Here is a 26,113-nt window from a genome sequence, read left to right as displayed (position 1 = left end):
ACCAGGGAAGCCCCCAGCTCCATTTTTGGAGCATCATCCAGGGCCAAGTTTCCTTCTGCACGTCACTGACGTGACCATTTATAAGTGGTTTTAAACTCCCATCTTCACCTAGGTTCACACTCCCAAGAGTGCGTGTTTTACTAATGGGACATCAATAAACACCTAATGGAGCACACAGCAGGCGATGGGATTCTGAGGTGTAGAATGTGCGCTTGGCCAACCCATTTAATTAGCTGCTTAGTGGAAACAGAAAACTCCAGACACTGTGTTGGCCTGGGATATTAGGAAAGAGGAGATCAAATCCCTGCCTGTGGGAAGGATGCCCTTGGCAATCCTGCGAATGCTACCTGCAGATCCCCGAGCTCTGCGGGGCTGCGTGGGCCCAGCCACACCTCTGGGGGGATGTCCTGCGACCCTGGGTTTCGCGTGGAGCAGGGAGCATCGTAGGCCTTACTCCATGAGTGACTGACCAGGCGTCAGCCAAGCTAAGGGAGTGAGCCTCTGCTTTGCACACTCTTAATATTACGTTTCAGAAGGATCTGTCAAAAGAAAAGATTGGGCCAGGTTAGGGTCACGAGGCACGTGGCTCACATCAGGCCTTGGTCGTGGCTCCGTGCGGCCCTAACTTACCAGTAAAATAGCCTTCCCTAAGAAGGACGGAGGCCACAGGCCCTGATGGAGCAAGTACGTAATGAAGGGGCACATGGGGACTCGGGACGGGCCTGGGGACATGCTCGAGTGAAACCTGCCAACACAAAGGTCCCCGTTGTCTCCACCCGCACCAGGAAAGTCCAGGAGGCTTCTCCTCCTTCCCTCCGTGGCTCGTGGGGTAATGAGGCAAGTCTGGTCGCAGCCTTTAGCCTCAGGTTTGCAATGCTCCCCATTCCTGTCCCAAAAGAGGGCTGCTAACGCTGCCCGCTGGGACACAGGGGAAATAATTCTCAGTGGCAGGCTTGGGGCAAAAGTGAGAACCAGTGATGTTCACGATGACACACAATGAACAGCCATAACGTGGGTCACCTTATGTTTGCCAAAAAGTCTTCACAGCCAGTGTCTCATTTGATCCCCTCGGCTGGGCCGTGAGGTGGGGAGGTATCACCCCGATTTTGCTGGTGGGAAGACGAAGCTTAGGGAGGCTCTCGGACGTGAGTTTCCAGGCTGTGTTGGGGGCTGAGCTGAGGGTGAGCCTGCGGTCTTCTGGCTGGAGCGTGGCCGCGGTCCCCCACCCTCCCCTCCGTCACGCGACTCCTTGCTTCCAACCTCGGATCTGCTGACATCTCCTAAGACCCTAACCAATAATTAACACCTTACAAAAGCCACACTGGAAGCTGGAAAATTCCATGGGGTTGAAAAAGAGCCACTGTATCTCCTTTCCCCCAAGGGAAAGTGAATAATTGACCATCTGCCCGGCCCTGGGGCCCCGCTTTGTATCATGGAACGTGTGGCTGCCAAGGGTCCCTCTCCGCTGTCACAGGTTGTAACAGAGTGGAAAAGGAGAGACCTTCTTCTGGGACCGTCTCCAGCACCTAGCACGCTACCTGGCCGCGCGGGACAGAGTGACCATCTGAGTGACCGTGGTGCCGTGACCAGGCCCGCTGCCCTGGACTCACGTGACAAGAACGGGGAGGGTTCCTCACCCAGGGCAGCCTGTCTGGGGCCGTGGCCTTGTGAGAGCCCAGCAGAGACCACGCAGACCAAGCAGACCCTGGTTGTCTGGTCCCTGGACCTGAGCGATGGGGGCAGAGGGGTCGTGGCCTGAGTGCGAGAGCCCCTCATAGGAGGTGGTTGGTCTGTTTTGGCTGGTTTGCGTATGAAAGGCTCCCCAGCAGGTGAGCTGTTTACTATCTCTAGGCATCGGCTGACCCTGGGAGGGGCAGTCCACCCCAGAAATCAAAGATCAAATACAGAGTAAAGAGACATGATTAATAAGAAACAATTGTTGCTCTGTCTGCCCAGCACTTTCTTCTCTTGAGGAAGTTCTTCCCTTCTCTGTCATGAGGCATCTTCTCATGCAATCATCTCCACGGTTGCAGCAACTGGTCAGGTGACCAAGCAACTGGCTTGGCCACCTGACCTTAGGTGGCCAAGGTTCATTTCCAGGATTTTCTAGTGGAGCTAGGGACCCACTCTGCATGTGGAGAGAACAGAGTCCAGATATAGAGGGAAGCAGAGAGGAGCGGGGAGAGGGGAGGCTGGGGCATCTGAATCCTGAATCCAGCCGTCCCTGAAGCCAACTCCATCTCTGTTTTCCCTTACAAGAGCCAGTAACTTACTCTTTCTCCTAAATTCGTTTGAATCGGATTTTCTTCATTTGCATTTTATCTTAATGGAAGAGAAAAGATATATGTTTTAATTTATTCTCAGAAAGTCCCGTGCTTCCTTTCAAGGGGTGCTTAAACCCCTAAGCAGCTCCTCTTATATAAGGTGGCATTTCAATGATCTTATAATAGTGATGATCTAATAATAATAGATTACATTTCTTCTGAGGCGCCCAGACAAAAACTGAGAGTGAACTTTCAAGGCAATTGAAAAAAAAAGCAGGCAGATTCAGTTGGATTTAATCATCCCTATTTTAAGAATTTGAGTTTGAACTTAGTGGTGGAGGCACGTCAAGCACTGATACACACTTGACAAGATGTTTGTGTGACGGGGCATGGTTTGCTGAGGTCCTTGGCCATCCAAGTAGGTTTCAAGGAAGTGACATTGCCAGCAATTAGACAAATCATTCTCCAGAAAATGCCACTCCCCACGGAGCCCTCGGAGAAAGGGCTAGTGATGGGAGATGGTCTGTACTCTCTGCTGATGAGGCTTGGACATGAGGGCGGGACTGTAGACGGAATAGGAGGACGCCTGTTCCAGAGGGACAGGAAGCCAGGCCGGCTCGGGGCAGACGTTTCCAGCTCCACGTCTAAGACCATGGGCTGGCCCTCCCCAGAGATCCACGCTTCTCACCCGCTCAGGTGTGTCTGGCTTCTAATCTCATTCACTTAACTTTTGATGCCTGCATCCCATGCAACTTGGCATGTTCAAGAGTTTTTTAAAAATAGACACATTGTAGGCACTCTCGGCCTATGCGCCTCTTTCACAAGGGAAAGTAAGCTCCAAATGACAGGCAGAAGACCGCCCGGCCTCCAGGCCCCTTTGCAAAGAAGAGAACCTGCCATGTTTCCTTGTGATTCTAACCTGGAGGGCACCGTGGGCGGGCAGGTGGGGACGTGGGTACAGTTGCTCAGCATAAACCGCGGTCACACACACTTGTGAGGTCTTACGTCTGGGTTCACTAATGACAATTGGCTTTAAAAGCACAAAGTTGGAAATCCTTCTCCAAATATTTCTGGGTTGAGAAAATGGTGGTGTTGCCACACCGAGCCTTGCCCTTTCCTTCTTTTGAATGCCTGATCTCTTCCTGTAGCTCTTTTTCTAACACCTGCCCATACCTGTCCTCGGAATACAGCTGTGGCATTGTTTCTATTGCCCTTTTCAACTTGCTTCCCAGAACCCTTCTGGGGAAAGGGCAAACATTTACATAATTGCCAGGCAAATAAGGATATCCTTTGATTTCCAAGTGCGTGTGTCCAATGTGTGAACAAAACTCTGCCACTCAGCGGCAGTAGCCCTTAACTATTCATTCTTTCCCATTTTCAGCCACTTGTCCAATAAACATTTATCAAGTGCCAATTACCTATGAATAGGGCATTGTCTTTTCCCTCCTGACATTCCTGTCTGTGCCCTCCTGAAACTCATGTTCTAATTATGGAGATGGGCTGTGAACAAAGAGTGAGGTGTCAGTTTGGTGAGCTGGGTATGTCACCCCTGCTTATTTGAGGCTGTGAAAACGTCCTCCCCAGGAGGAGGAAACCTCAGGGAGGCCCCCTAGTTCTGGGCGGTTCACGGAGTCTCTCAACCAACTTCTGGGATGATGGGCACTGTTGGGTCCCCGTTCCCTCGCGAGGAAACTGGGCTGATTTGGACTAAGTGACCCGTGCAAGTGCACGGGTGGGGGAATCAGACCCCCATGTCTATGCTCACCTCATGACAGCATCTCCTCCTTCTGGGAAAAACAACAAAGAACAACAACAAAACCCTCCCTCGGTTTGACAACTGTGACCGCATCCTCCCCTGTGTTTTCCTCCCCGGTTCCTCCTCCGGCCTGGAGGCTGCTTGACACCCCGCGGGGACTTGCCCTTGGCATTCATCTCAGTCTCCATGTTCTACTGGGTGAATGACGGCACACACTCAAAGGGCACATGGCGGAAAGATGGTCTAACGCCTATTTAATTTTTCTAAATTTGCCCAATGTATAAACAAGGGCATGGTTGTGTTTTACAGAATTTCCTGGCAGAATAAAATCTAATCCACACCATAGGCTCGATTGGAAATGTCCGTGTTCCAAGGAAAAGGACATCAGCTTTTGCGACTAAAGGAATGAATGGATGTTATGTCGGGGGAGAAGGGTCCTTGGCCAGGTCAGGGCGGGCGACACAGCCAGTTGAGGACATGACCGTCACAGGCACAAGTCCAAGGTCCCAGAGAGCTGCCTGCATCTGCTGCAAAGGTCTCCCTTCCTTAAGGGAAGGGACCATGTTCTGTTTGGTTTTGTAACATATTTCTATGAACTCTGCAGCAGCCCGAATGGTGTTGCATATTTAAAATGATTTGTCTAATAACCCAGTCGCCTCTTTTGCAAAATACCCAGCAGTTCCTCATTTGCTGCCCCCGTCCCCAGGCACTTGGCGGGGTTTCTCCAATAGCAGGGCGCCCAGGAGCCTGCCGGGCAGCCCTGGGGGTGGGAGGTGGCCTGTCACACCGGATGGTAGGAAACACCATAGTTACCTGAGAAGCAACACCAGGCGGCCTGGATTGGGGGCGCCCAGGGTGCCTTCCGGCCCCTCTCCCTGACGTCTCCCCTGAGAGTAAGACCCCTACTGGCCCTGGGGACCCCTCACCCCTCACCTTGCAGCAATTCTCTCCAGCCTCCACTGAAGGCAACATGATGATGTGCTCGCCGAGAGAGGGAGATTCTCCCATGAGAAACCGCCCTTCTCCCCAGCTGGACTGGTGGCTGCCATTGCTGAAAGCCTTTTAGTCATTGCGGGAAAACCTCACTGAACTAAAGTGAAGGGGGTTCCAGAGAGCTTTGCTCAGGGCCTGTGGGCGTTTCTGCCCTCCTTCTGTCCAGGTGGGAGTAGGGCTGCCTGTAAAGGCTGGAGGGCTCTTGGGCTGAGGCAGGTCAGAGGCGGTCCCCAGATGGAAAGAACCAGGGCAGCGGGGGGCGGCGGGGTGCCAGTCCCAACCCAGCTGCCAGGTGCCGGTAGACTTTGTACCAGACCAGAAGGACAGAGGGCAAGAACCAACCTCCCAGGATGCCTGGGGCCACCACGTCCCCAGTGCCCCATTTCTGTCCGTTGTTTTGGAAGATTGCAGGGTGGAGGTGGCAGGGCTGGGTGGGAGGGCTGGGACAGGAGAGAGAAAGAAGTGTGCGTTGCACGGGGAGATCGGCTTCTGCTGCAGGGCTGCAGGTGAAATTCAGGATGCCCAGTTCAACCCGAACTTTAGATAAACAGCAACAACCTTTTTAATATGAGTGTGTCCCTGGTACTGCCTGTATTCGTATTTGCTAGGCCTGGCTACCCTACCTGGTCACCCTGAGCTTCCCGCGCCTTTCATCAGGGCGACCACTCCCCTCGCACAGCTCCCAGCAGTGACGCCCACCCTGCCGCAGAGGTTGGGGTCCTGGGTGCCGGTGTTCCTACTGCTCCTTAAACAAACTAGAGAGCAGCCCCGCCCCGGCTGGTTTCCCCGGGGGTGATTTCAGCGCTTCGCCAGCACGGAGTTGTGAAATTCCTGCCGGCTCCGCTGGGAGAGGCGTTTAAATCAGTGTCTCTTGGATTTTAATGGCGTGGGAGTCACCTGGGGACCTTGGTAAAGTGCAGATTCTGAGTCAGCGGGTCTCGGGTGGGGCCTGAGGATCTGCGTCTCCGACAGGCTCCCGGGAGACATCCAGAGGCTGCTTCGAAGCAGAGACACGGTCGGACCTGAGTTTAGGGAACGGCCCGGGCTAGTTTTACCTGGTGGTCCTGGGAGACCCAAGTCATGCTTTTCACACTGTGGACTGTGACCCGTCAGTGACTCATGAAATCGGGTGCATAGTTGTGAGCAGCTTTAAATAAAAACTGGGAAGTGGGCAAAATAAAAGAGGAACTATAAGGACACATTGCACATTTGATTGTTGTGTGTACGTGTGTGTGGTGTGCATGTGTATGTGCAAATATGAGTGTGTACATGTGTGAGTGTGGGTGAATGTGAGTGTGTGTACGTGTGTGTGAGTGTGTGTATGTGTGTGAGCATGTGTACGTGTGTGTGTGTGTGTGAGGGTATGCATGTGTGTGGGGGGTGAATGTGAGTGCGTGTGTGTGAGTGTGTGTATGAATGTATGTGTGTGAATGTGAGTGTGTGTACACATGTGTGTGAATGTGAGTGTGTGTACATGTGTGTGAGTGTGTGTACGTGTGTATGTATGTGTGTGTATGCATGTGTGTGAGTGTGTGGGGTGAATGTGAGCGTGTGTGTGTGTGTGTGTGCGTGTGTGTGCGTGTGCGCGTAGACAGCCCTCCAATGCACAATGTCTTCCTCAGGATGGCCGTGGCTCAGGAAATCTGGAAGCTGCTGGCCTGGCGGCTGAGACGCCCCTCCCTCCAAGGCTGGAGAGGGAGCTCTGTGGGCTCCGGGGCAGCATAGATGGCACGAGAGTCGGGTGACCACATACCTCCTGGTCAGGGCGCCCGTCAGGGCCCGGGTTTGGAAGTGCCCTGCAGGACAGTCATGTTGCCAGTGAGCGTGGGATGTGCCCCAATGGGAGGGCACTTTGTCCCTCCGAGCCCCCCCAGCAACAGATGATGATGAACCCAGGAGACAACAGTGGCTTCAGTCGGGGCGGGGCTGGGAAGGGGCTTGGATTCCTCCCGGCCGCGGCAGGAAAGGCTCGCAAGGACTTTCAGGCTCCTTTTGGCCCGCGGCCCCACACTGGCCGTCGTGTGGACAGGTCGCTAGATGTTTGACTCCACACCAGTTCCCAGAAGAAGCCTCATGGCCACGCGGTGGCAGAAATGACTGTGCACGCATCAAAGCAGGCAGAGCTTTGGGTATCTCCCCGAGGGGAGCTCACTCAGGGCCGTGGCTTAGAGACACAGGGGATGCTGCAGGCGGGGTGGGGGAAGGCCCCCCAAGGGTGGACAGTCCACCTGGCGCTTGCCCACCCGCCGTCCGCATGTGAGCCTGGCGGTCGGGACACGGTGGGGAGCAGGGCTCGGTCTCCTGGGCGCCAAGCCCATCTCCCCCGTCACGTACTCTCCCCGTCGCCACAAACCACACGGCTGGGCTCTGCGTGACGTAAGGGGAACTCTACACAGAGCCTACGCTTCAGGAGGTTGACAACCAAGATATCTCAGAACATTCAAGGTGACGTCCGCCCAGGCTGGGGACAAATGTATGTGAGTTTTGACTCTAGGCCCTGGAGAAACGCAGGTTTTCACAGCTAAGTCCCTCCTGGGGCAGGTCAGGCGGTGTGTCAGAAAGACAGGGGCGCTGGAGGTGTCAGGAGATGCCCTGAGCACTGAGCTGAGGGGACTCTGTCACCGGCCTTCACCACGGCAGCCAGGCCACCTGTAACTCAGACTCCAGGCTGAAACCAGGGCCTTGGCATTGACCAGGAGAGTGACCATCTCCCAGAGGTCACTGGCCACCCAGAGAGACTCAGGTTCATTCCAAGCAGACCAGCTCCCCTTCCCATCCCTGCATCAGGACCAGTGCCTGGACCGACGGGACCACGTGGACAGTGAACCATGACAGTGATGGGACGGGTCATCTAAGGGAGCGGCGGTGGCTCCTCTGAGAAGCACGTGGCCGGCCTTCAGGGGGCCCGGCTGGCAGGCAAGGCGGGAGAGAGCCAGTATCCGCTCACCCAGCTGTGAGCCCGGCTTCAGAGCTGCGTTCCCCGGGGAGGTGGCCCTCACCTGAGCTCTGCTGCCCAGAGCACCGAGCGCGGTGCTCAGGGCCACAGAGGCGATGGGGTCTGGGGAGCACAGAGACCGCAGTTTGCACGGTGGCTCCATGGCCTCCTTTCCTGTTTTCCTGCTGAAGACAAAACCCTCACTGAGGAGGCCTGGCTTCCCTCGGCATGACGGGGCGGGCTGCTCCCTGGCTGGCTGGCCCTAGCCGGTGGCGCTGGCCCACGCTGTCGCTCTCAGGAGGGGTCTCCACGCCTTCCATCCACCGCCTACCGAGTCTGAACACAGGAGACTTGGCACAGATTTGGCCGTGGAATCTGAGCCCAAACCCAGAGAGGAGCGGGTGTGTCCAGATTGAAAATCCTGTCACGGCTCTGCCGGCTCTTAGAGGCCAACCCTGAAAGTGATGTGCTGTCTCCCCCGAAATCACTGCCAGCCTTGGCCCAGTGGCTTCTCGCATGGCAAACTTGAGTTCCTCAGTCGCAGAGAGGGTGTCCCCAAGCTCCCCGTCTCATATTCTTGTGGAAATGGACTCCCCAGCGGGTAGGGAAGGACCCCCATCGTTTTTAAATTGGGGTATAGTTGATTTACAAGGTTGTGTTAATTTCTGCTGTGCAGCAAAGTGATTCATACATATACATTCTTTCTCATATTCTTTTCCATTACGGTTTATCCCAGGATATCGAATATAGTTCCCTGTGCTATATGGTAGGGCCTTGTTGTTTACCCATTCTGTATATACTAGTTTACGTCTGCCAATCCTAAACTCCCACTCCATCCCTCCCCCACTCCCCTCCCCCTTGGCAGCCACAAGTCTGTTCTCTGTAGGACCCTGATCTTTGCTTGAAGTCCCTCCCTTCCTCCCCTCTCAGCCCCCCTCCCAACCCCACCCTGCAAGTAGCAGAAAGAGAAAAGGCCCTCCTTTAGCTGAGGTATAAACTACTTTTTCCCAAAGTTTGAGATGTCTCCACCGATCTCTGCCCGCAGGGCAGAACCAAGACAGACAGGCGCCCCGAGGATAATTTGGACCCTTCCTGGGCAATGTTCTTTCTTCACTTTATTTTTTTTTAATTTTATTTATTTTTGACTGTGTTGGGTCTTTGTTGCTGCGTGCGGGCTTTCTCCAGTTGAGGCGAACAGTGGCTTCTCTTCGTTGCGGTGTGTGGGCTTCTCATTGTGGTGGCTTCTCTTGTTGCAGAGCACGGGCTCTAGGCACGCAGGCTTCCGAAGCTGCAGTATGCGGGCTCAGCAGTTGTGGCACACAGACCCTATAGCACGCGGGCTTCAGTAGTTGAGGCGCATGGGCTCAGCAGTTGTGGCACACAGGCTTCAGAAGTTGTGGCTCGTGGGCTCTAGAGCTCAGGCTTGGTAGTTGTGGTGCACGGGCTTAGTTGCTCTGTGGCATGTGGGATCTTCCCAGACCAGGGATCAAACCTGTGTCCCCTGCAGTGGCAGGCAGATTCTTAACCACTGCGCCACCAGGGAAGTCCCCTGACAGTGTTCTTTAAATAACAATCCAACATTTATTTAGAAGTGGCGGCAATTTTTACAGATAAATATCATGTATCCTTTATGTTTTGTCCAAAGTAAGGGATTTGTTACATGCATCCGTTAGATGTCATTCTCCAAACCACACGAGTTATTGGCAGCCACAAACAAGTTAAACGGCCTAAAATGTGGATAATGAAATAAATCACGTGCTTCCAATAAAAAGCACTTCACTGTGCTGCCTCTATCGTTTTCATGATTCTCGCTGACTCTGACTGTTGGCTCGAGGCGACTCTCGGCTGCCTGATGTCAGGGCTGGGCTGGGTTTGTGCTGTCGTTCCACCCTAGTTACTCAGGGGAGAGAGACTCAGGTGGCCACACCTGCAGGGTGCGTGGGGGGCAGGAGGCGCCGGAGCATCGGTCTGGGAAACGTCCAGGTTACCTGCCAGGGTACCTGCCCGGGAGGCAGGTGCAGAGCCTGGGCCTCTAGAACAGTCGGGAGGGTCTGGAACCCCAGGGGAAGTGGCAAAGACAGCTTCTGCATTTTCAGCTCAACTCTCCCCTGCACCATCGGTTCTGATGCAACACGGGTGCCTCCGTGGATGCCAAAGGCCCAGGGGCACCTGAACTCTGGCCCAGGGAGCTGCTTCTCCCATCCTGCGAGGCTGTCAGAGGGTGGGAAGGTGTGTACTCCCCCTGCGCCGAAGGAATATCACCCTTTGCCTGGACTGCTGGCGAATCTCCATCAATCGTGGCTTCCTCGGCAGCAGTGGACCCAGTGTCCGTGCCCCAGATTGTGTCAGGAGTCCACGTGGAAAGTGGTAACTGACACACAATCCCAGTCTATCCCAGCGAGGCCTCAGTGCTCCTGGAGCCCCAGAAGCTCCCCGGGTGGATGGCCCCTCGTTCTGTCTCTGAACCCATCACAGCAGAGGCGTTAGGGTCTCCCCAAAGCAGTCACTTGAAGGCGTCCCTCCCGGGCCCTTCCCATGTCAGGCTTGCTCCCTCCTCTTCCAGACGTGATGGTGGGGAGGGACACCTGGGTGTCCCCCGGTGTCAGAGGACACCCAGGCCGGCTTCTCTCTCTCCAACTTGCTCAAAGCTTTGACACAGTGACCCAAGGCTGAGATACTGACTCCACGCCGACAGGTTTGACTAGAGCAGCTCCCTGCGCATGACAAGGAGAGAGCTGTCGGGCTAAATGCCATTCTGACGTTTGAAGGGCGACTCTCATCTAATTTTTGGTTGTTTAAAGGCAAGAAGCCTAGAACTCTGTCTTCTTGTTAAAATGACAAGACGCAACAAGCATTTTTTTCTCTTTCTTCTCCCTTAAGAAGTAGGGTCTAAGGGGAACTTGATGTATGATGAACTTACCACCTGGGAGACCTGTCCCTGTGGGAGAGGAACCTGCAATGCGGTGCATTTCTGTTCATCGTCACCGTCACCGTCACCACACGCTCGCTCGGCACGCATGCAAGCAGGACTCTGCCAGGGGCTCTGTCAGGTGAACTGTCACCGTCCCTGACTTCTGGAGTTGCAAAACCCAAGGAAAAGAACGCTGATGGGCAAAGGGGCGAGTGTATGGGAACCTCTGGGTGTGCAGCAGTGCTGTGTACAGTATCACCCACTTTCTATCAATAGCTTCCCTGTAAACAGAATCTGAACATCTCTGTCATCTCAGCGTCCACGTCACGGCAGGGAGAGGGGCAACAGTGGGGAGATGTTGTCAAAGTGACAGCTACTGGATCAAAGCCCCCATCCAGCTACTACCGCCAGCTCGGCCCCTCCCCTCCCCGGGACTGGGGCCAGGACCTTCCTCCAGGCTCTCTGAGGCTGGAAGAGCTGGTCCCTCTCCTTCAGGTCCTCGCAGCCCCACCTTTCGCTGGAGGACAGTTTCTCCTGCTGGTTTGGTTCCTCTGGGCGGTTTGGGGATTAGTTCCTGAAAACAGGCTGTGGCTTCACTCCCACCTACGCACCTTGGAATGAGCCTACAGTTTGGGAGGATTTATTTGGAAAACTTTTCCATTCCTCTGGCCAAGATTACTCAAAGGGTTGGGTCTATCCAGGAAGAGGAGGCGCTCTTGCGGAACCCACTTGCCCCCAAGGAGACAGAACCCTGTTTCAGGACGAGGTGTTTGTTTCCGACGAGGGTTTTTCAATCTGGGCACGACTGACATTTGCGGCTGGATCGTTCTTTGCTGTGGGTCCTTTCGGCGCCCTGTGGGGTGTTAGCAGCGTCCCTGGCCTCTGCCCACTAGATCCCCGTGGTACTTCTTCCCTAAGCTGCATCGATCAAAACTGTCTCCAGGCGTTGGCAAGTGCGCGGGGGTGTGGGTGAGAGTGGGAGGGTGCAGAATGCCCTCAGTTGAGGGTCACCGCTTTAGATGTACTGTAGGTTAAAATCTTTACCCTAGCAATAATAATTACGCACGCACACAAAGACAACAATTACTGTTATTCACGTTATTAAATTAGCACAGAAAGCAGATGGGTCCTAAAGGAATTTCAGGATCCCAAACCCCAAACCTTTAGCACTTTGTTAAAGTTCAGGGTCGTTCGTGTTACATCTGCGGGGTATAACAATAGTGGCGCTAAGAGCAGCCCACAGGACTGAGCGGACCGCGGGCTGCAGACCTGGAGCCCTGAGACCTAACTTAGCCCTGGGACCCAGCAGGAGGGGAACAGTGGGGTTTGGCCCTTAGTTCCTTCCTTCTTAGAAGGAAGCAACTGGGCTAAACCTGTGGTTTTCCTGTTTCTTTTGCTGGAATCCAGGTCGACGGTGGACACACCGCAATTCAGCAGCATTGGTGATCCAATCGCCCGGGGGGAGCACACTCCCTAGTTTGTAGTGGACGTTACCCTTTCTCATACTTGATCAGGAGTCCCAGGGCATTCTGACACTCTGGATGAGAAACGCTGAAGTACATTGTTTTACTATTTCTTCCACTCTAAAATTCTAGAGGCAAAGAGGCTTCTTATCCTGTCCAGCTTGCCGGTCGGCCAGTCCGGAGGACAGCATCCTCAGGCCCCGACCCCAGTCCCTGTCTCACCCTCCAAGCTGCCTCTTCGTGTAACCTGTCACACAACTCCTCACTCTGGCCCACTGGCCACAAATTCATTCCCTGCCTTAAGCTCTCCCATCAGTGAGTCGCCTGTTTTTTCATAGGTTGTGAGACTAGCGCCTACCCTACGGGTGGGTAAATAGCCTTTGTCGAAAGATACTTTAGGCCCCACTGACTCATGGGATCATCCTGACACCTTCCCCTCCCCCAGCTGCATTTCTAGAAAGTGTCCTCACGTTTGGTGTCAGTCCCCTCCAGTCATCATTCCTGTGGGGTGTTTGTCTGAAGTAGTTACGTGAAGATAAGAGTTCCATCTTCACGAAGCGTCTGGATGGACTGGACTCCTGGCTGCAACCCACCCTTCTGTCTCTGTCCTTGGCGTGAGGTGTGCCATCTCCCTGGGTCCCACTTCTGATCCATCGAGGCCCTCGGACACGCGCGGAGGCTCTGCCGTGTGCCGGGCACGTGAAGAGGAGTCAGCCTCGGCTGCCCTCAGAGGAAGCCTCCGTCTAGTAAAGGCTGTGGATCCAACCCCGTCGCTGTCACACGGGACGGTAAGTGATGGAAATGAAGCAACCGCACGTTCCCTCGCTGGCACTAAAGAAAATGAACGAGGTTTCCTGGAAGGACAGGAGGCCCCTTGGAGCAAGTCCCACTCGGGCTGCGTCCTGCAAGATGGGGAAAGACAGAGGGGGAACTGGGAGTGGGCAGGCCCAGGGGGAGGGGAGAATCCGCGTGGCGGGCTCAGGGGATTATGGGCTTGAAACTTGTGTAGGGGTGTGTGCGTGTGTGTGAGTGTGGGAGAGCATGTGTGTGCGAGAGTGCGTATGTTTGTGAGCATGTGTAAGCGTGTGTGTGAGCGTGTATGTATGCGTGTGAGCATGTGCGTGTGTGCGTGTTCTCACTTGCAAGAGCGTGTCGTGGGGAAGCAGCTGAGGAATGACAGGGTGGCCGCAGAGACACATCCTGGAGGGACTTGTGCGATGTGACAAGGAGTCTGAATTCGCCCACGAGAGAAGGCAGGGCTTCTGAAGGGCTTCAGGCCGAGGGCGGCCGTCATCACATTGGCCTTGAAGGAAGACACCCAAGGACCAGAGTGGAGGCTGGCAGAGGAGGTGGGAATTCCAGTTAGGACGTGGGTAACAGCCCAGGGAGGTGAGGGCTGGAGACAAGCAGCCCTGGGAATGGAACCAGTGTGAGGGGCGGGGGGTGGACAGCTGGACGCCGATGATGCCAGCTTTGGTGGGCATTTGCCCAGGGGAACGCAGAGGAAAGAAGCGCTTTGGGGACAAGTCAGGGACTTTTGTCAGCGGCATGTGTGTGAGGTGCACAGGTGGAACAGCAGGGGCGAAGGTTTAGTTCCCCACCTGCCATAAGACGTGTCATCATGAAAATGTGATGGAAATTCAGGGAGCGCTTTGAAACCCTCAGACGAAAGGTGGGGGGAAGCTGAGAGCAGCGTTATTTCAGTGTTTCCTGCTCTCTCCTCGTGGCCTCGTCAGCCAGCCTTTCAGGAGGAAGAGAACTCTTTCCCAGGCTTGATTTGAATCGCCTCCGGTCCCGTGCCAGCTTATTCTAGAAAAAACAGCACAAGTGTCACAGATGTGACATGTGGGAGGGTTTGGCGCATGGTGAGGGCTTCAGGGAGGTTCTGACGTCCGGGTACCGGCAGCCAGAACTGAGGGGCGAGACAAGGCCCTGTGATTAGTCCTGGGTCCTGGATTCCCCCCACCCCACTTTCCCTGCCTCACTTAGAAAATCCATGCCCTTTCCGGTATTTTCAATCAGACTCGGAACTGTCCTGCAACATTCACAATTTCTTCTATCCTGGGACCCACTGCAAAGCTGGGGTTAGGGGCTTGGTGTCCAGCAAGACTGACACAATCCCTGCCCTCCCACAAGGAACTGTATAATAGTAAGAAAGTGTGTAAGGTATCTCATGATCAAGAGAAAGGACCAAGACTGAATCAAACCTTCTCCAAACCGCTCAATTTCCGGGAACAAACGGACGCTCCGTCTACGGACAGCACGCGGAAGGGCAGCCCTGTCACTTGCAGGGCCTCCTGAATGGAGGAGCAGGCAAGGTAGCTTCTCCTGTTGGGCAGAGAGTGAACCGCCACTTGTGTATCATCTTCTGGATCCTGGAGATTCGAAACCCGCGTCTCCGTCTGGCCCCGCTGAAGTGTCGTCATGGCATCATTGCTGTGACTCGCCTTGTTGCTTCCCTCACCGGGATGGGGGTGAGCTGGGAGCGTGTTTCAGGCTAAGGCAAGCAGGCTGAAGGGATGTCAGAGCCCGGACTCAGTGCCGGCTGGAGCTGGCCAGCTCCATCTCCCTGGGGCATCACAGGAGGAGGCTGTCGCCTGGTCATTGCTCCGGAGGAAACAGCGGCAGACGAGCCTGCAAGCAGGGAACAGGCATCCTGGTTCCACCGCCGTCTGTGCTCTGAAGGCAGGGCCTTGAGTTAGAGGCAGAACCCCGCTCTCCCCGAGGCTACTGGGCCAGGATGGTGCTTTCTCTCTCTTCCCATCCTTTGCTCTCTCTCTCTCTCTCTCTCTCTCGTCCTCATTATTGAGCTCCTGCCATTTCAGGTACCGAGTTGGGTGCCAGAGAAACACAGAGAAGACACAGCCCCGCCCTCAAAGGACCCCTGGGCTCCAGGAACACACGGACCTCCGTCCCAGGTCGGGGGGTCTTGATGTGGCCCAGGTTACACCCCCCACCCAGCGTGGCTCCGTGACCCTCCCTGTGGACGGGCTTGGAGCTGCTGCGGATGCGGCTGTGCAGGGGGCGTCCGCCTGTGCCTTGTTAGCAGGAACCCAGCAGCGTGGCAAGCCTTGAACAAGGAGAGACTCGCGGGTTGGTAGCCGGCAAATCAGCTGCTGATGGAGTAGCTCGCTCATTCCCAGAGAGAGGAGCTGGAGCCTAGGCACCGGTGTATCAAGGTGCCCCTAAGGAAAGGCTCGGAGGAGGCCCGGGAACGACGCCCTTTCCGCGGCTGCCCCCGTGGGCCCTCGGCCACACCGCTGCTGGGCTGGGGCCGGAGGCCTTTGGGAGCGGCCGGTGGTCCCATCACAGGAGGTGACCTCCAGGAGTGGCCTGGGGTCTGGGCCAGTCTAGGTGGACAGGCCAAGCTGTCGGTAGGGGTGAGGGGGCGTCAAGAACATTCAGGAAGTTTCCGTCTTTGACAACGTTGTCCACTCTCTTGTTTCCTTATAACATCTCTTCACCCTCATCTTAACCTTATAGCAAACTAATTGCCCCCCAAAAAAATCCACTTTCAGAAAATGATTTATGCTTATTTTTTCCAAAAACCTCATGTGTGTGTGTGTGTGTGTGTAAATCTTCTTTCCTTTGCCTTGTGGAACTTCCAGCAAGTTCTTTCTTCTCCCCTCCGGTTCTTCCACAAGAGAACAGACAGCATCGTTCCAAGGGCCTAAATCCTCTTTTCCTAAAGCCTTGAAACCTCCATTCCAAACCCTTCTCAGATGGGGAGGGGAGAGGGCACCCCAAGCAGCTGAGCTCCTCGTTGAATCTGTAGACCTTTGTTTCCTCTCCTGCCCCTGGGATCAGAGGGTCAGGAGCCAGGGAGGCCTAGGGCGGCAGCATCGTGGGACGGGGAGTGTCGGGCTGGGCCTGGGGGACCCGGGGCGTGGCTGCCAAGCTGGGTCTCCACAACTTGGCCAGCGACTCTGCCTTCCCCACCCCCCCAGCCACCAACACTTTAAATGGGCTAAAACAAACCCTGAAGGCGACGTCAAAGAAGAAAGCCAGAGAGTGGGGGAAGGGGGGTGGCTGCTGGCAGAGGGGTGACGGTGCCAGGCTCCGGGGTGACTGTGGTCTCTTTAAGGTTCTTTCATCAAGTGGCCCCCTTCTCTTGGCCTATGCCTGCCGCTCCCCACATCCTGGTGTGAGGATCCCAACGTGAACACTAAGGACACTTTCCCCCAGTTTCCTGTGCTCCGGGGGTGACCCTAAGTGAGGGCCACAAAGCTCCCAGACTGAGAGATCGCAGTACTTTTAAAAAGTGTGTCATAACTTGAAGCCGGAGGACACGGGGAGGGGAGGGAGGGGACGGGAGGCGGAAGCAGAAAGGAGATGCAGGCAGATGCCAGCAGGAAGACGGCTGGCCTGGGCGCTCAAGCCTGACAAGCGCATATGCTGATGGTCTGCGTCAGAGCATGACTTACGGGCAGGGTGCCCAGTAGAACGTATTTCTGGATGGAGATTGTTAAATTAGCGCCCCTATCCACCTGATCGCAGTGTCCGCGCTTTCCTTCTGTAATGATTTACTGACAGAGTTTCCTTCCTGAGCGCCAGCCCTTCCTGTCCTGGTGATCAGGCCACAGGGTGAGTGTCTGTGCAGATGCCACCGAGATAGGACCTACAGATGGAGAGATGAGCCGGCCTCCCACCTCGGGGCCCAGCGGCTCCTGTGCAGGCCCCTGCCCTCTCCTGCAGCCATGGCCACTGCCGCTCCCACTGCTGCTGCCACCATTGCCACTGCCATTCTGGGCCTGTGTTCTGACCTGGCCCCCTTCCAGTGCCCTGATGCCCTGCAGCTTGCACCTGGGCCCCCGGCCGATGCCTCGGCGCCCACACTGCTTCCCACGTTGGCAGGTCTGGGCCTGTCGTGTTTGCACAGCTGCCCAGTGTCTCTCCACGGTGCGCACACCATGAGCCCATCAGACGTCACTTACAAAGCACAAGCTCAAAGATAAGACTATAAAGAATTTCAGCACAGCCGGCAAGGGTCAAACCAAGCACCTAGCCCTTCCGAGACGCCATGGGTCAGCCTTCCATCCAGGCCCAAGTTCAAGGCCGCAGCCTGCTGACTGCGCAGGACAAGGCGGGAGAGCCGAGAGAAATCCCTGTGGGCCCCCGTGTCCGGCAATGAACATCCAAAGGCCGGGGCAAGGCAGCAGGTGGAGAGAAGAACAGGAAGACGGGAGTGGGACTGGAGGCCAGCAGGGATTCCCAGTGAGCCAAAGAGCTGGCACAGAAAAAACTCCCACACCTCGCGTGGCCGGTGGCTGAGCCGTGCAGCAGGAAGAGACCCCAGAGTCTTGCCGGGACTCAGGTACCGAGTTGTGCTGGGGAGAAGTTGCGACACCCTTCCTCAAAGACATTTGTAATAGCTTTGCCTGTATTTATTGCAAGACCATCAGCTCCTGGAAGCTGAGTTACAGAGTACTTAAATGGGGTGTTCCCAGTGAACTTGGATACACCAATTAGAAATTAAATAAACAAATATATATATAAATATAGCAGGTTACATATATATATTTATAATGTGTCTTTTTATTAACCATTTGTACAATAAATGTTACTTCCCATGCGGTTATTTTATGGTTCATTTGCAGTGACTTTTAAGGCAGTACTGTTTAGCACTTTGATATTAAAATTTTGCTTATGTTTTGCTAAATTCAAATAATGTTTGAAGATTTTTAGGTCTAAAAGTCTTTATATTATATACTCTGTATCAAGTCAAAATATCTGTGGCCATTTTGCTAAGAAACAAACTTTGAATGTCAAACTGATGTCACAGTAGTTTTTGTTAGCTTTAAATCATTTTTGCTTTAGTCTTTTTAAAGGAAAAAGAACAAAACTATGCTGTTTATATTGTCATTAAATTATACAATCAAACAAAACAAAACAAAACAAAAACTAGAAACTAGTGGTGAACTGAATGTCACTAAAGTTTCAACAAAACTCAGACCCAGCTCAACTGCAGATGAGACTGATTCAGCACCCGTCATGCAGCCTGGAAGAAGAAGGGTCTGTCCTTTTCTGCGGCAAATGTTTACTACAGTCTCTACTCTGTTTTGCACACAATGCCTGGCACACGATAAAAATTGCAATACACGCAACAAAGGAAGAAAATATGACCTTCAGTCAAGAGAGAAAACAGTAACTATAATTACATCTACACTAAATCCAAATGTTGGACTTCGAAATAAGAAGGACTTTAAAATGACTGTGATAAATATGTTAAAGGATGTAGTGGAAAAGGTGGGCAGCATGTGTGAACAGGTGGAGAATTTCAGCATAGAGACAAAAAAGGGACAAATGGAAATGTTAGGTATAAAAAATAGCACAAATGAAGAATTCAATCTATAGGCTTTTCAATAGATTGGATGCAGCAGACAGACTGGCAAAAATTATCCAAACCGAGAAGAATAGGAGAAAAAAGAAGCAAAGTGCACAAGATCTGAGGGACAACATCAAATGAGCTAAGACCAGGACAGAGAAGTCCCAAGAGAGGGGAGATAGAATAATGCAGGATAAATCTTGGAAAAGATAATAGGTGAGAATTTTCCAAATGATGGAGGGTCAACCAATGGCCCAAACTTAGTGTATCATAAATCAGGATTTAAAAAAACACACATCTGGCAAATTCAGGGTGAAATTTCTAAACACCAAAGATAAAGAGAAAATCTTAAAATCAGCTGGAGGGGGAAGAAAGACACTTTATGCCTGCAAAGGTCCCAGGAATCCCCCTGTCTCCACACCCCAACCTGGTTTATCTTGGTCAGGCTGTGAGTATGGCGTGTGTGTGTACGTGTGTAAGACAGAGTGTGTCTTTATGTGTGTGTAAAAGTGTGTGTATGTGAGACTGTGCGTGTATGTGAGTGTACAAGTGTGTGTGTACAAGTGTGTGTATGTGAGAGTGTGCGTGTGTGGTGTGTGTGTGAATGTGTGTGTATGTGAGGGTATGTGTGTATGTGAGTGTGAAAGTGTATGTCTGTGAGAGTGTGTGTGCGTGTGGTGTGTGTGTGCATATGTGTGTGAGTGTAAAAGTGCATGTGTGAGAGTGTGTGTGTGTCTTGTGCTGGAGGAGGAAAGGCCTTACAAAGGATTTCTACTTCCTAAATTTTCATTTAGGAAAGATCAGGTAGAAATGGCAAATTCCACACTTTCCAGAGAGTACATCACATGTGCCTCCCTGTGCATGCAGACATGTACATTTATGTGTCTTATATGTAAACATATAAATACATGCATTGTGTGTCTTCCCAGTGCAGCAAACACACAGGTACCTCTGATGGTTCTTTCACATGCTTGCAGGGGCACACATACATTATGTGTGTCTTTCCCATGTATACAAACACACATGCAAGTCACTTGTGCCTTTCATAGACACACAAACACAGGTGTATAATGTGTGACTTTAATATGTATACAAACACATGAACCTCACGTGTCTTTTGTGCTCATAAGAACATACATGCCTATCACGTGTATCTTTATATGTGTGTATATCTATTATTTTTCAAAAATAGATGATGTATAACCTAATCTCGTGTAACCTGATATGTTCACTTTGTTTTGTTTTCTGCTTTTGGACTGTGCACGTCTTTCCACACCAATAGACCTCTTCTGCTGTGGCATCATTTAAAATCGCTTCTTATGTTACACTGAGCGGGTGATTAACAATTTATCTAATTGCTCCGATGCCAGACGTTCAGGTCACCTTCTGCGTCGTTTCAATGGAACGTCCTCGGGCTTGCTGTAGCCTCTGTCTGCAGATCAGGATTCATTTCTCACTTTACCAAATGCTCACAGCAAATTTCAGTGTCATTTCTGTGGCATGTTTTGCCCTTGACTTAGAGTCACTTACGAGCAGCTGTGTCTCCCCTCGCGTCTCTGCCTGGAGGGCCGGGCTCCTTGCCACACTGACTTCCCACGCCCGACCTGTAGCCCAGTCCCTTCTGTTTGAGGAACATTTACTGGGCTTTGTCCCACAGGTTTGCACATGGTCGATTCTCACGTAATGTGTATTGAATAGCAAACTATTTCTACAGAAGGAGCCCCAAGGGAGAACCTGGCGGCTACCTGCCTGTCATCTGTGCTAGAGGCAGCGCAGGCCCGGGTCAAGACTCACAAGATCTACGACCTTGTAACTTAGCTCCTCAAGCCTCTGTCCCCTTACGATGGAGGTTAGTACACGCCGAATAAGGTACAAAGGAGGTTGATTACGGTGCCTTCCCCACAGGGTTGTGAAGACGATTCAACACAGCAGGAGTCAAATGGCCCAGCGGCCGGGGTGCCATTGACGTCAGCTCTCAGTGCTGTTATCGGTTATTGTTTTCTGAATAAAATAAATGAAAAATTTTAAGTAAGTGCTAAGCTCTTAGTGGGTACCAACTTGAATTGAATTAAATAATTTCTCACTTAGTATAAGAGAGAGAAAAAGAGAAGAACAGAAATGTCTTACTGATACAGTTTCCTGAACCTTCGCAGGGCCCGACTGTCCAAGACCATTGGCCAGGTGTCCGGTGAGCGAGTCTGAGAGGCTTTCCCAGGGCCCAGGGGTGTGACGATGACACAGCTCTTGGTGACCGTACAGTGTGCTTTGTCTGAGGGACTCGGGCTGGAACTGTGGTCCTTGTGTATGTGACTCTGGTTTTCAGATGGAGAAATTGCACCGTGGGGAACCATTCTAAAGCACTGACACCGTATTGCAGGCCACAGGAGGGAGCGCATCACCTGCGAGCCAGCCCCAGGTCACTCTAGAATATTGATAGGTGTCCCGCGGTGTCTGCCCAAAGCCACCACCCTTCTCCTCCGGCCGCTGCTGCATCTCCCTATCTGTGTCTGTGACACCTTGAGCAAGGATGCCCTCCGCAGTGGGGCTCCCACACTCCAGAAGGACGGGAGCACCTGGTGAGATGTTTAAAGGCATCTTCCCCGGCCCCCCAGACACTGACTCAGCGGAAACAGAGACCGAGGATCAGAATTCTCAAGCTGCCTGGGAGGCTCTGGTTTATTTGATTCTCAGACCACACGTTGAGAGAACATTTCAGTGGGTGCTACAAAGGTTCTCCGAGTGAGCGAGGTGACATTGTGTTCCTTGATTCTGTTCTTTAATCGCTAAGCTGCACCCTCTCTTTAAACTCCACTAATGCCACGATGTGAGGATACCTCTGGGTTTGAAAAGCCCATGTTCCAATAAAACCGCCCGTCACAGCTCTGGAAAATTAACTACTGGCTTCCGTCACCCCCTTTGTTCATCCTAGAAATTTCAGAGCTCTGCAAGATACACGATTATTTTTAAGACTTCAGATAATTCTTGTTGCCAAAATGTTCTGAAAATCACGAATTGCTATATGAGCTCTCAGTGGTGTTATTGTACTAGATTTCCCGACAATAAAAATAGGGCTTTTCATTTCATCACTTATAGTAAGTACAGCTAATACTAAGTATAATAAAAAGGGACTTTCTTTTCTCAGAAAGAAAGATGTTACTCAAGACCTGCTCAGGGAGGGTATTGAAAAATAAAAGCACGATGGTTTTCAACACGTGTATTTACTATTAATTGCATTTTCAGCCTTTGCCACGTCGCTAATTGAAGGTTCGTTTTATTTTCCATGACTTAACTTCAGCAGTTTTTATCAGTTATTTCTAATCAGAATGACAAAACTGATTATTCATTTGTTTTGAATTATTCATTTTATTTGAATGAAATGGCATATAGTCACCTCGCTGCCTCGTGTCACATGTGTTATAAGAACACCACGTGCTGCAGAGGCACGCCCCACTTGCACACAACTTTTAACACCTGTGTGGACGTGTCTACACACACACAAACACGGAACAGGAGAGCGCTATGTAGTGGAATGAGTTTCACGCTGGATTTATTTCCTGTGCCTCTGATCTTCTCATGAGTTCATCTTGGGCCAATCACTGAAGCAATCCGAACCTCGGCTTTCATCAGAAAGAAAATAAGGAGTGTGTATTTTCAAAGGTGAGAGGGCTCTAGGTAAAAACAGAGATTTTCCCAAGCGCTGCTTTGGGGTCCCTTTACCAGGGTACATCTGGAGGAGAGAGTCAGCTCCCCAACCCCACCCAAGACTTCCCTGCGGTTTTGAGGGTGCAGGACACCGACAGTGAGGCTGGAGTAACGGCAGCCACCTGTGAGGATCTGCAAGGGCTCGTGAAGGATTAAGAGAACAGGCTCAGGGGGCCAGCAGCCAAACCCCAGCAAGAGGCCTTGCTGTTGCCCACACACGCTGGCCAAGTCTGGGGCGCCCGGCGCAGCTGGGAGCTGCAGGAGCACAAGTGAGACTCCACACCTGAGGGCAGGTGAGGAAGGGTCAGTGTGTCCGATCATGGGACCACAAACATTTTACACTTCCCTTGACTCTGCTCGGAGAAGAAGTAGGGTGTTCATATCTTTAAGTCTTAGATGACAAAACAGAATTGCAAGGCATTGAATGACTTACATAGAGGTATATGTACGTTGTAGTATAAATGATGATCGCAGAACTTGTGTTCTAAATTACATTTTAAACACAGCCCTATATGCAAGATAAAGCCAGCGCGTAGCTACTGCTACACACCTATTAGAATGGCTGGAAGTGAAAAGATTGATGAGGCCAGAGGTGGAAGAGGATGTGAGGAAGTGGAACTCTCGTACACAGCTGGTGGAATGCAAAATGGTGCCAAAACATTGGAAACCAGCTTGTCAGTTACTTTACTAATGCCACCTTCCGACAGCTGTCTACTCCCAGCACTTCCCCCAGAAGAATGAAGGACTTGTACACAAACATTCATAGCAACTTTATTTGCAAGAGGCCCAAACTGTAAACAGCCCTGGTACCCATCAACAGCTGGACGGGAAATAAACCATGGCACGCCTGCAACGTTACTCAGTGATAAAATGTGTGCTGCTGTCCACAGCGAAGTGGAGAAATCCACAATAATTATGCCGGCTGACAGAAGACAGACCAAAGAAGAAGACATGTTGCGTGGTTTATTTACATAAAATTCTAGAAATGAGGAAACTTCGGGCTGTGATAGACATGTTCATTTCCTCGATTGTGGTGACAGTTTCACAGGTACATTCATAGGTCAAAACATCCGATTGCACAGCTGAGATATGTGTGGTTTATTGTATGTGAACTCTACCTCATTACAGCTTCTAGGCGAGAATAAAAAGCCCTGGACAGCAATGAACTCTCCTGCAATTTTGTCAGTATGATTTCGGAATGTTTGGTCTCATGAAATACTTGTAAGATTTCCAGAGATTCCTGGGGCCATTGTAACTCTTTTTTCCTGGGTTCACCATTGGATTAATTCTTGAGGCTTCTTACCTGACTCGTCACCTTGAAATATCAGTGATGTGTGAGAGGGTCATGAGTGAAAATCCAGGCACATAATTAAATGCCCAGAGGAGCAGGGCCGACCTACCTCTTTGAAGGGACCAGGACAAATTCAGGGCCAGAGGGCAGTGTGGAAAAAATTGGAGCTAATAGAATTTAATTCTCTGTCGAGCAAGCTATTGAGACAAGCTTGGGCTATGAAATCATCATTCACAGGAACCTGTCCTGCATCACCTGCAGGGCTGCGTGGACCATCAGGCACTCAGGAGAAAGGCGAGAGGAGGTGCTGGTCACAGGGATCCAGGAGGGTCTGTGCAAGTTCACGGCACACGGCCAGGTTCAAGAGGCTGGTACGGGGAGCCCAGAGAACCCAGCCAACTCCTCCAGGTACCCCGATCCCAGTCAAAGCAGTGGACACACAGCCTAAGTATTCAGTAAAATGTAAGGGCATTCATGAGCGATCCCAGATGATAAGGAGGTGAAACCACTTTTGCTGTAGATCTTAACCGCCAACCACAGTCTCAGCAGGGGCCTGTGTTCTTATGCAATATTCTTTTTATTTGGTGTCAGCATCTGAGACAACATTGAAACAGGTAGGACAGGACCTGACCTTGTAGATCTTGTAGAACTTGTGTCTTCTGGAAAGATTGCCCAAGTGGGAGGTAGGAGACTGACATTAACTAGATGCACCATCTTAAAATGAGTCATGTGTTCTTTCCAGGACTTCGTGTCCTCGTCTTTTAAAAGGGGGTAACGAAACAAACAGTGTCTATCTCAGAAGATTTTATAGGTTAAAGGAGGATAAAAATATAATGAAAACTAGTCTGAAAAAGTTTAAGGACCATATAAATGTAAGATACAGGTAGTCAAAATCTTTACATCCGATAGTAAAGAACACTTCTTTACATAGAGCAATTTGCTGAGTTGAACTAATATCTCTATGCCAATTGGAAACATGAAATTAGTAGACATCAGTGGTTTTATTCCGGCAGGTACCTTTCAAACTCTTTCATCCAATTAAGGAATAATGAAATAGCTTAACACATACTCACTAACTTGAAATTTCCCTACTATTGTTTTGGGAATTTATTTCTAAGTAAAGTTCTGATTTCTTTTCAGTAAGGATATTTCTTTCACTTGCCACATCAAGAGAGTGAAAAATGCCTGCAGAGCAAGTGCACCTTGTGAAAAAGGGTTTGAGCAATGGGGACACTGAATCACGTGGTTTCAATCTGCGATGCCCATGACTCATCACACAAGCCCACCTCGTGGCGTCAGAGCCCCTCTGGCTTTGGACTTACGGGCAAAGCAAGGGACTTGGGCTCTAGTCCTGGTTCTGCCACCACCCACTTGTGTGATCCTACGAAAACGACTTCCATTCTCTGATGCCGCACTGATAGCAGGAGGTGTAAACAGGAGACCAGTCCTCATGTCTGTGAGCCTGTGATGTGACTGGGAAGAATCATGTTAGAGTTTCTCCCCTTTAGCACATGTGCTTTGAGTCTAAAGACATTATGCGGCTGCAGGACGTACCACCACCAGTGGATGGAAACTGCAGACTCAGATTTCTGTTGAACACAAATCATTGTGCTTGGAAAATTAAGCCTGTTTGAGCATAGACTGGGGTAGGAGGTGTCTGCTCCCGATGGCTTTGCAAGCGTCCTCTTTGAGGGGTGCCCTAGCCCCTAGGCTCCACACACACATCAGTGGTAGACAAAGTAAAATCAGAAAAGTTGCCTTGAGACAGCATTTCTCAGCATCAAGAAAACATTTCCCTGGACCAGAAGCAGAACCCAAACAGAGCCAGTCGTACCAGCTCTGAGCCTCAGGCGGGTGACTCAGACAGAAACGCTTCATCCAGCGAGCGGGACCAAGCCGGCCCGTGTGCTACAGGGAAGGGTAGCCTAGTCAGTGTTTCCCATGCTCACGGCCGACAAGCCACTGCACCCGTCCACGGCTACGGAGCTGCTGCTTGCCCGAACCTGGTCCAGGCCACTCGTTGGTTCCGTGACCGCATCCGCTTCCGGCGTCATGTGCACTGGGAGCTGGGGGGAGGGGACGCGGGGCGAAGGGGGAGGATGCCTCACCCTCCCCAAGGATAAAGGCAACGATAATTGCCTCCACCCTTGTTCAACTCAGCCTGTTTTAAACAAATAGAGGGACGCTGGTAAAATGTGTGCATTTCTCTGTTAGAATTTTCCCTGGCTCCCATTTCTTTTGGCAGAAAACCACAGCTTCTCTCGTGGACCACACGTGCCTCCGCGGCCTGGGCCTGCTCATCGCCGCTCCCGCCCGATCTCCTGCGTCCTTCTCTCCTCCCCCATTCCGAGTGAGGCCAGACTCTCAGCCCTGCACCCCCGCCCCCACTACGTGCTGCGCTCACCTTCATACTCTGCATTAAAGGTGTGCTTCCAGGATGGGCACGTTAGCATCCCTGGGAGCGCTGAGGCCC

General features: G+C 52.0%; 2 long non-coding RNA genes across 2 annotated transcripts; one reads left to right on the top strand and one right to left on the bottom strand.

Annotated features, from left to right (window-relative positions):
* Nucleotides 1-1,904: 1,904 nt before the first annotated feature.
* On the bottom strand, nucleotides 1,905-8,558 carry LOC113631686 (uncharacterized). The gene is made up of 2 exons (XR_003437500.1): nucleotides 8,013-8,558; nucleotides 1,905-2,322 (listed from the first exon to the last, which is right to left on the bottom strand). It is a non-coding gene; the product is annotated as an uncharacterized LOC113631686 (long non-coding RNA).
* Nucleotides 8,559-19,285: 10,727 nt separating this feature from the next.
* On the top strand, nucleotides 19,286-25,834 carry LOC113631685 (uncharacterized). Its single transcript, XR_003437499.1, has 2 exons — nucleotides 19,286-20,496; nucleotides 23,902-25,834. It is a non-coding gene; the product is annotated as an uncharacterized LOC113631685 (long non-coding RNA).
* Nucleotides 25,835-26,113: the final 279 nt, after the last annotated feature.

Source organism: Aethalodelphis obliquidens, unplaced genomic scaffold (genome assembly GCF_003676395.1).
Source record: "Aethalodelphis obliquidens isolate GAN/ISIS:26980383/991018 unplaced genomic scaffold, ASM367639v1 scaffold34, whole genome shotgun sequence".
Classification (NCBI taxonomy): Eukaryota; Metazoa; Chordata; class Mammalia; order Artiodactyla; family Delphinidae; genus Aethalodelphis; species Aethalodelphis obliquidens.
Note: the sequence above shows the minus strand (reverse complement) of the source record. Positions and strands in the feature narration are given on the sequence as shown.